The 7639-nt window shown below is 48.0% G+C and overlaps 1 pseudogene; it reads right to left on the bottom strand.

The window, feature by feature from the left end:
• Positions 1–6921: 6921 nt before the first annotated feature.
• On the bottom strand, positions 6922–7128 carry LOC142255467 (U2 spliceosomal RNA; annotated as a pseudogene).
• Positions 7129–7639: the final 511 nt, after the last annotated feature.

Consider the following 7639-nt stretch of genomic DNA (forward strand, 5'->3'; position numbering starts at 1 on the left):
TATGTGAGAATGTCCCCCATGCTTTGTAAAAAGTTATTTATGAAAATGTAAATAAAATATATAAAAATGCCTAATTATTTATAATTTATGAGAAAGATATATATGTATGGAAGAATGTTATAAGGTGTCCAAGAACCATAAAGAAAAAGGGTGCATATATAATGTTAGAGGTCTAGAGTTCCACCAGGCTATATCACCCCTAAAGAAATAGAAAGAAGACCTTACTACCTGTGTACCCCAAAAAAAGCTATATTTCTTAGCCAGGATTATGGTGGAGATATGCACAAGTGAAATAAGAATATAAAGTAATACAATAAGATTATAAAACCAATATGTGTGCATTCATGCACCACCCGGTACGCTACCCTTGCCAAATTGTTCACTCTAGATCCCCACACGATCCATGAAGCCGTTCCCCCGGTCACACCGCCTGCTGCCGGTTCCCACTCATCCCTGGGGGAGTTAGGCGAGTGGTATCGAGAGCTACATGTCGGCACTGATGATACCCCCATACACCACAAGGAAGGGGTATACCGGGTGGTACAGGAGTATGAGCGGGTTTTTAGCAAGCACCCTCTAGATTTTGGGCAGATTAAAGGGGTTCAACACCACATCCCTACCGGTACACACTCCCCTATTAAAGAGAGATACAGGCCTATTCCCCCTGCGCACTACCAATGCGCCAAAGACATGTTGAGGAACATGAAGGAGGCAGAGGTTATTAGGGACAGCTGTAGTCCCTGGGCCGCTCCGTTGGTGCTGGTTAAGAAGAAGGATGGCACCATGCGGATGTGTGTGGATTACCGGAAGATTAACCAGATAACGCATAAGGATGCTTACCCTCTGCCCCGCATCAAAGAGTCCCTGGCCTCGCTGAGAACCGCTAACTACTTCTCCACCCTTGACCTCACCAGCGGGTACTGGCAGGTGGCCGTGGCACCGGAAGACCGAGAGAAGACTGCCTATGGGACCGTTTTGCTGTACTTGGATGATGTGATTGTGTACTCACAGACGTATGAAGCCCACCTGGAGCACCTAGCCGAGGTGTTCGCGTCCCTTGCCAAGTATGGGATGAAGTTGAAGCCCTCAAAGTGTCATCTGCTGAAACCCAGAGTGCAGTACCTAGGACATGTGGTTGGTGCGGAAGGTGTCGCCCCCAACCCCGAGAAGATCACCGCCATCCAAGACTGGCCGAGACCGACCACAGTGAGGGAAGTGAGGCAGTTTCTGGGCCTGGTGGGATATTACCGTCGCTTCATTAAGGGGTACACAAAGATGGCTGCCCCCATGCAAGACCTCCTCGTAGGACAGACCAAGGGTGGTAGATCCCTAGTAGCCCCATTGGTGTGGGAAGAAAAGCATGAGGAATCCTTCCGCCAGCTGAGAACAGCCCTGACCGGAGAGGAAATCCTAGCGTACCCTGACTACAGCCGCCCATTCATCCTCTACACCGACGCCAGCAATGTGGGCTTGGGGGCTGTTCTATCCCAGGTCCAAGACAGAAGGGAAAAGGTAATAGCTTATGCTAGCCGAAAACTCCGACCGACTGAGAGGAACCCTGAGAACTACATCTCCTTCAAGCTTGAGCTCTTGGCACTGGTGTGGGCTATCACCGAGCGTTTCCGCCATTACCTGGCAGCAGCCAAGTTCACCGCGTACACAGACAATAACCTGCTGACCCATCTAGATACGGCCAAGCTGGGCGCGTTGGAGCAGCGGTGGGTGACCAGGTTAGCCAACTACGATTTCACCATCAAGTACCGGGCCGGCCGTACCAACGTCAATGCCAATGCACTCTCCCGGATGCCCCACCTGTCGGAAGAGGGGCCAGAGGATGATGACCTCGAAGAGATCGAGTTGCCTGCATTTCACCGGCCATTCACTGAGAAGGTGCACGTCTACCAACAACGGGTGAACCTGGATCCGCTGCCCCGACAGGACTGGCAGGAAGCTCAGGACCAGGCACCTGCTGTCCGCCTGGTCAAGACTCTAGTGGAACAGGGTTCTGCTGGGATAGACCCTGCTGCCCCTGCCGAAGCCCAACGTCTGTGGCAAGAACGGACCCGGCTATACCTACACCAGGGGAAGTTGTATCGCGAGCTGATTAATCCAAAGACTCACGAGAAGATCCGCCAGCTGGTGATTCCCCAGGCTAAAGTGCCCACCGTCCTGCAAGCATACCATGATGGTGCAGTGCACTTCGGGTGGAAGAAGCTAGAGATGTTGTTAAGAGAGCGGTTCTATTGGAGTGGAATGCGGGAATCTGTGGAGGCCTGGTGCCGAGAATGTGGCCCTTGCGCATTGAGAAGGAAGGACGAGGCCAGCCAGAAGGCACCCCTACACCCGATCATTACACACCAACCGCTGGAGCTGGTTCCCCTTGACCATGTAAAGCTCACCCCCAGCCGAAGTGGGTACACCTACGCTCTGACCATCGTAGACCACTACTCGAGGTTCCTGGTGGTTGTCCCAGTTAAGGACTTAACCGGCCGCACCGCTGCTAAGGCTTTCCAGGCTTATTTCTGTTGACCGCATTGGTACCCGGAGAGGGTGCTTACCGACCAGGGTCCGGCCTTTGAAGCAGAGGTATTCCAGGAATTCTGCCAGTTGTACGGCTGCAAGAAAATCCGGACCACGCCTTACCACGCCCAAACCAATGGCATTTGTGAAAAGATGAACCACTTGGTCCTGGGCCTCCTCAAGACGTTACCACTGGAAGAGCGGAACCTGTGGCTGGAGAAGCTACCTGACCTGGTCGATATGTACAACAACATCCCTTCCAGCTCTACGAAATGCACTCCAGCATACCTGATGAGAGCTCGTCCCGGCCGGCTACCAGTGGATCTGGAAATGGGCTTGGAAGCTTCAGAAGCACTCCTGTCGACAGCTGAATGGGACACTCGGCGGAGGACACAGTACCGACAGGTCCAGGAGTATGTTGAAAAGAACTTGTGCCGGAGTCGGGGACAACAGGAGCAGTGCTTCAACAAGAAGGCGCCTGCCGGTTCCTTCCAACCTGGGGATGTAGTGCTGAAGCGGAAAAGAAGGGCCCACAAGCTGGATGATCAATGGGAAAAAACCCCGTATGTAGTCCAGCCCACAGGATGGGAGAATGGGAAGGCCTACCAGATCAGCCGTGACCAGGGGGGGACTTTGGCCACGGTTTCCCGAGACCACCTGAAGAAGTGCCCACCAGCATTGAGAGTAGCGGATGAGGCTCCAGTTCCCAGTCCAGTGGAGAAGGAAAAAGAGGTAATCCACACCATGATGGGTGATTTTCCAGCAGACTGGCCTACACAGAACGGTGCGGTGATCCTTCCAGTGATACTGTTCCCACAACCCGTGGATGAAGAAATGATGGAAACGGTTAACCGCGAGCCAGTGCCCAGGGATGTACCTGTACCCAGCTCCCCTACGCCTCCGCCTGCCCCACATGATAGCAGGGAGGAGGAACTGACTGTTCCCTCTGCCCCACTGCCTGTCACCACTGACACCGGACCCCGAAGGTCCACTCGCTCCAACCTAGGTAGACCCCCACTTAGGTACAGGGAAACTACTCTTTAAAAGGGGGGGGCTTTATGTGTTGAGTGTACCAGTTTGAAAGTTTTAAATGATAAGTAAAGATGATCAACCTCTATAAATCACTTGTAAGGCTACATCTGGAATATGGGAACCAGTTTTGGGCTCCACATTTTAAAAAGGACATTCAGAAGTTAGAGTCAGTTCAAAGGTGGGCAACTAGACTACTACAAGGAATGGAAGGCCTCCCATATGATGACAAGTTGAAAAAGTTATTAAGTGATTATTGGCTGCAATGGGGCTTTCTGGCTGGTGCCAGCCTCTCTTCTTAGCACACAGGAACCACAATCCCTACACCATGCTTCAATGGATTCTCTCATCCCAGCCCAGTAAAACTACATATTTTACACAGTCATAAGCAGCCCATGGGCATTCACCTGCATTCAAACCAATAACAGCTCATAGACCAGACAATCCATCTACCACTGGACCAAAGACAGGAAGTTAAATCCACTGCCTGCGGTAACCAACTTAATCCTATAGGCTACTCACACAACAAACCCAACAGAAAGGAAAAAAACATGGCTTCGATTATCCATCCAATGAAAACGCATAACCATTGTGAGCCATTGGACAATGCAATTGGACACATGGTGACATGGTGCACGGCCCAATGAATCAAGTCTTTACTTCATATTCACGGTTTAAGCCCTTGGGTTCTAATGTGCCCAGAGTACATATCCAGAAAGATTCTCTTTCTTTGAGCTAAACACAAGTCAACAATACATTGTAAGCAGATTCTATTACCAGTCCCACACCATTTTGTGACGCATAATCACACAGTGATCCAATTAAGATTCCAAGTCATCGAACATGTCCAAGCCATACGTAGAGGAGGCAATAGAATTAGGAAGCTCAAAGAAAGGGAATCTTTCTGGATATATACTCTGGGCACATTGGAACCCAAAGGCTTAAACCATGAATATGAAGTACAGACTTGATTCATTGGGCCATGCATGGACATAATGGACATAATTCTAATAGGCAGGACAGGTAATAAGGAGCACAAGGGATATGCTAAAATGTGTTGTGTGACAAGACAGACACAGGAAAGGAGATGATAACAGGTGTAGGGACCAACAAGGTGAGACAAGGGGTATCAGGATAGGGTCAAGTAGGTATGAATGTAGTAATGGGGCAGGCATAGAGAATTGTATGCGAATGTGAATTACAATAAGTCACTAAGGAAAGGAATATGTGAGTGTGTGCCTAATGTAAACTAATATTGTACTGGCAAAATTATAGATGGAAAGGGAGAAGGGGAGAGGGGAGAGAGGAGGCTGTAATTGACTACAAGGGTATGAGTTATGAGTGATCATAGGGATAGTGCTACATAAGTGGAAATACCTATGGAGGACCGGATGTGTAAGCGCATACCTTATACAAACCTATAGAGTGCTGATGGGTGAGAGTGTGATGTTAGATATAAGACATCCTATAGTGAATAGTGAGCCGTAATCAAGTGCAACAGGGATATTTCACGTGACTATGGGAACCTGGAAGGTAAAGAAAGGGGAGAAAAAACTGTTAGACAAGGTAATCAGACAAACATGACAAATAAAAAACAAGGAAGAATGGAACTCCATACATACTGGAACCATATATAGTGTGAACACGAAAAAGAACCGGGCGTTAGAAAAAATGTGCACGGCCCAATGAATCAAGTCGGTTCTTCATATTCATGGTTTAAGCCCTTGGGTTCCAACATGCCCAGAGTATATATCCAGAAAGATTCCCTTTCTTTGAGCTTCCTAATTCTATCGCCTCCTCTGCGTATGGCTGGGACATGTTCGATGACTTGGAATCTTAATTGGGCCACTGTGCGATTATGCGTCACAAAATGGTGTGGGACTGGTAATAGAATCTGCTTACAACGTATTGTTGACTTGTGCTTAGCACAAAGAAAGGGAATCTTTCTGGATATGTACTCTGGACACATTAGAACCCAAGGGCTTAAACCGTGAATATGAAGTACAGACTTGATTCATTGGGCCGTGCACCATGTCACCATGTGTGCAATTGCATTGTCCAATGGCTCACAATGGTTATGCGTTTTCATTGGATGGATAATCGAAGCCATGTTTTTTTCCTTTCTCTTGGGTTTGTTGTGTGAGTAGACTATAGGATTAAGTTAGTTACCGCAGGCAGTGGATTTAGCTTCCTGTCTTTGGTCCAGTGGTAGATTGATTGTTTGGTCTATGAGCTGTTATGGGTTTTAATCCAGGTGAATGCCCATGGGCTGCTTATAACTGTGTGAAATATGTAGTTTTACTGGGCTGGGATGAGAGAATCCATCGAAGCATGGTGTAGGGATTGTGGTTCCTGTGTGCTAAGAAGAAAGGCTGGCACCAGCCAGAAAGCCCCATTACAGCCAATAATCAACCGCTAGCCGCTGGAACTCGTTGCTCTAGATCATGTCAAACTCACACCAAGCAGGAATAGATACATTAGCCCACCATCCCACCCAAAGAGCAACTTCTGCTGCGCAGCTGGCTTTCTAGGCAGCAGCGCTATCGTGATGTCAGCGGGGGACATTGTGACAAGCCAGTGTTCCGTCACTTCATGTTGTGCACTGTTCAAACGGAAAATACATCAACAGGCAGACTACAGAAAAGCTTACTAACAAAGGTTAGAGAGGGGCTTTCTCAGAGGGCTTTTTACAGTTTGTCTATTCCCAATTAGCCGTTTAAGTATGCTTAATGAAAGTACTAATTCTTTCATAGGCCGCCCATTCTTAGTATTTGACGTTCCTTATATTGCGGTATCAGGCTTCGCAGCAGGTTGCAAAACATTCATCACCCATGACTGTCCCCAATTGGGCTCAGAAGCTAAATGTCTATCATGACCTCTCTTTTTGAAAGTCCAAGAGCAAGCAAACTCTTCCTCCAGGAGAGGGAGCCAACAGATCACTAAAGACATCATCATTGCTCAAAGAAAACACCGAAAAACAATGGAAGCTTTAATTGGAGTGGAATCTGATAGACAGCACCTGATGCCAAGTCTGCATCTTCTAACACCTGCAGTCACTGCAGCAGCTGAATCCAATGTGTCCAAAAGGGATCTATTCTATTCAATTGCAAATGATCTAGATAAGACTGAGAATAAGATACTGCACGGGACATAGCAGAGTTGGTCAAGTTGAGTGGAGATGAGTTTGCTATTTGGCACAGCTTTTGCATCAATAAAGCAAGTAAAAGGTGTGAAAGATAAAAAAAGGGTGAAAGTGTGAAAAGTGAATTGGCCAAATTGAGGTGCATATAAAGTTTTTGCTTTCTTTCAATTCACTAATGGGGCTCATTTGAATCAGGTGAATTGAGTTCTGCTTTTGGAAACTGGGTTAAGAAGGGGTGCACCGGTCCTGGAGGTACTGCAATACCAGGTCAATGCGTGGAGTGGACAGAGCAAGATTTTTTCCATCTCCTTGTTCTAAAAATCCATTTAATATATGGTCCCCAGAGAGGGGACGTATCAGATATTAAACTGATAAGAACAGATTTAATTTTTTTTTTTTTCTGTTTATCAGTAGGACTTCAAAATAACAAAGGTGATCGCCTCCCGTTGCCTGGGAACCGTCCAGGCACAAGAGGGCTATGTGTCACCAGAAGGCGCACACACTTCCTCAAGGCCGGCAGACGTGCAATCCCAGGCACCTTCCAGTACCGACCAAGGTAGCGTCCTCCGAAACTACACTTGATCTTAGCCAAAAGGCCGAGAAGCTATAACCCGAATTGGTTACGGCCTTGAGTGGCACCCTGGCCTATACCGGACACATCTTAGGGAGAGGGAGACAAACCCACGCCTACAGAAGACATTTTGTCACCCAAGCCAACCCTTGAAAAGGCTGTTTTGCAGAGCAAAAACAAGAAGAATGATGCTTTTTGCAGCCGCCGCCCACTGCAATTAATCTGAATAACTCCTCCTCCTCCAAGCACCTCCCCTCCCCCTTGCAGTCTTTCCAATTCATGATACAAAAAGACGGACGGACAGGACAGGACAGGACAGGCTGCCTGACTTTCCGTCACTGCCACCCTTTGCCATCCTTGCTTGTAGAAAGCCCTTT

Source organism: Anomaloglossus baeobatrachus, chromosome 10 (genome assembly GCF_048569485.1).
Source record: "Anomaloglossus baeobatrachus isolate aAnoBae1 chromosome 10, aAnoBae1.hap1, whole genome shotgun sequence".
NCBI lineage: Eukaryota > Metazoa > Chordata > Amphibia > Anura > Aromobatidae > Anomaloglossus > Anomaloglossus baeobatrachus.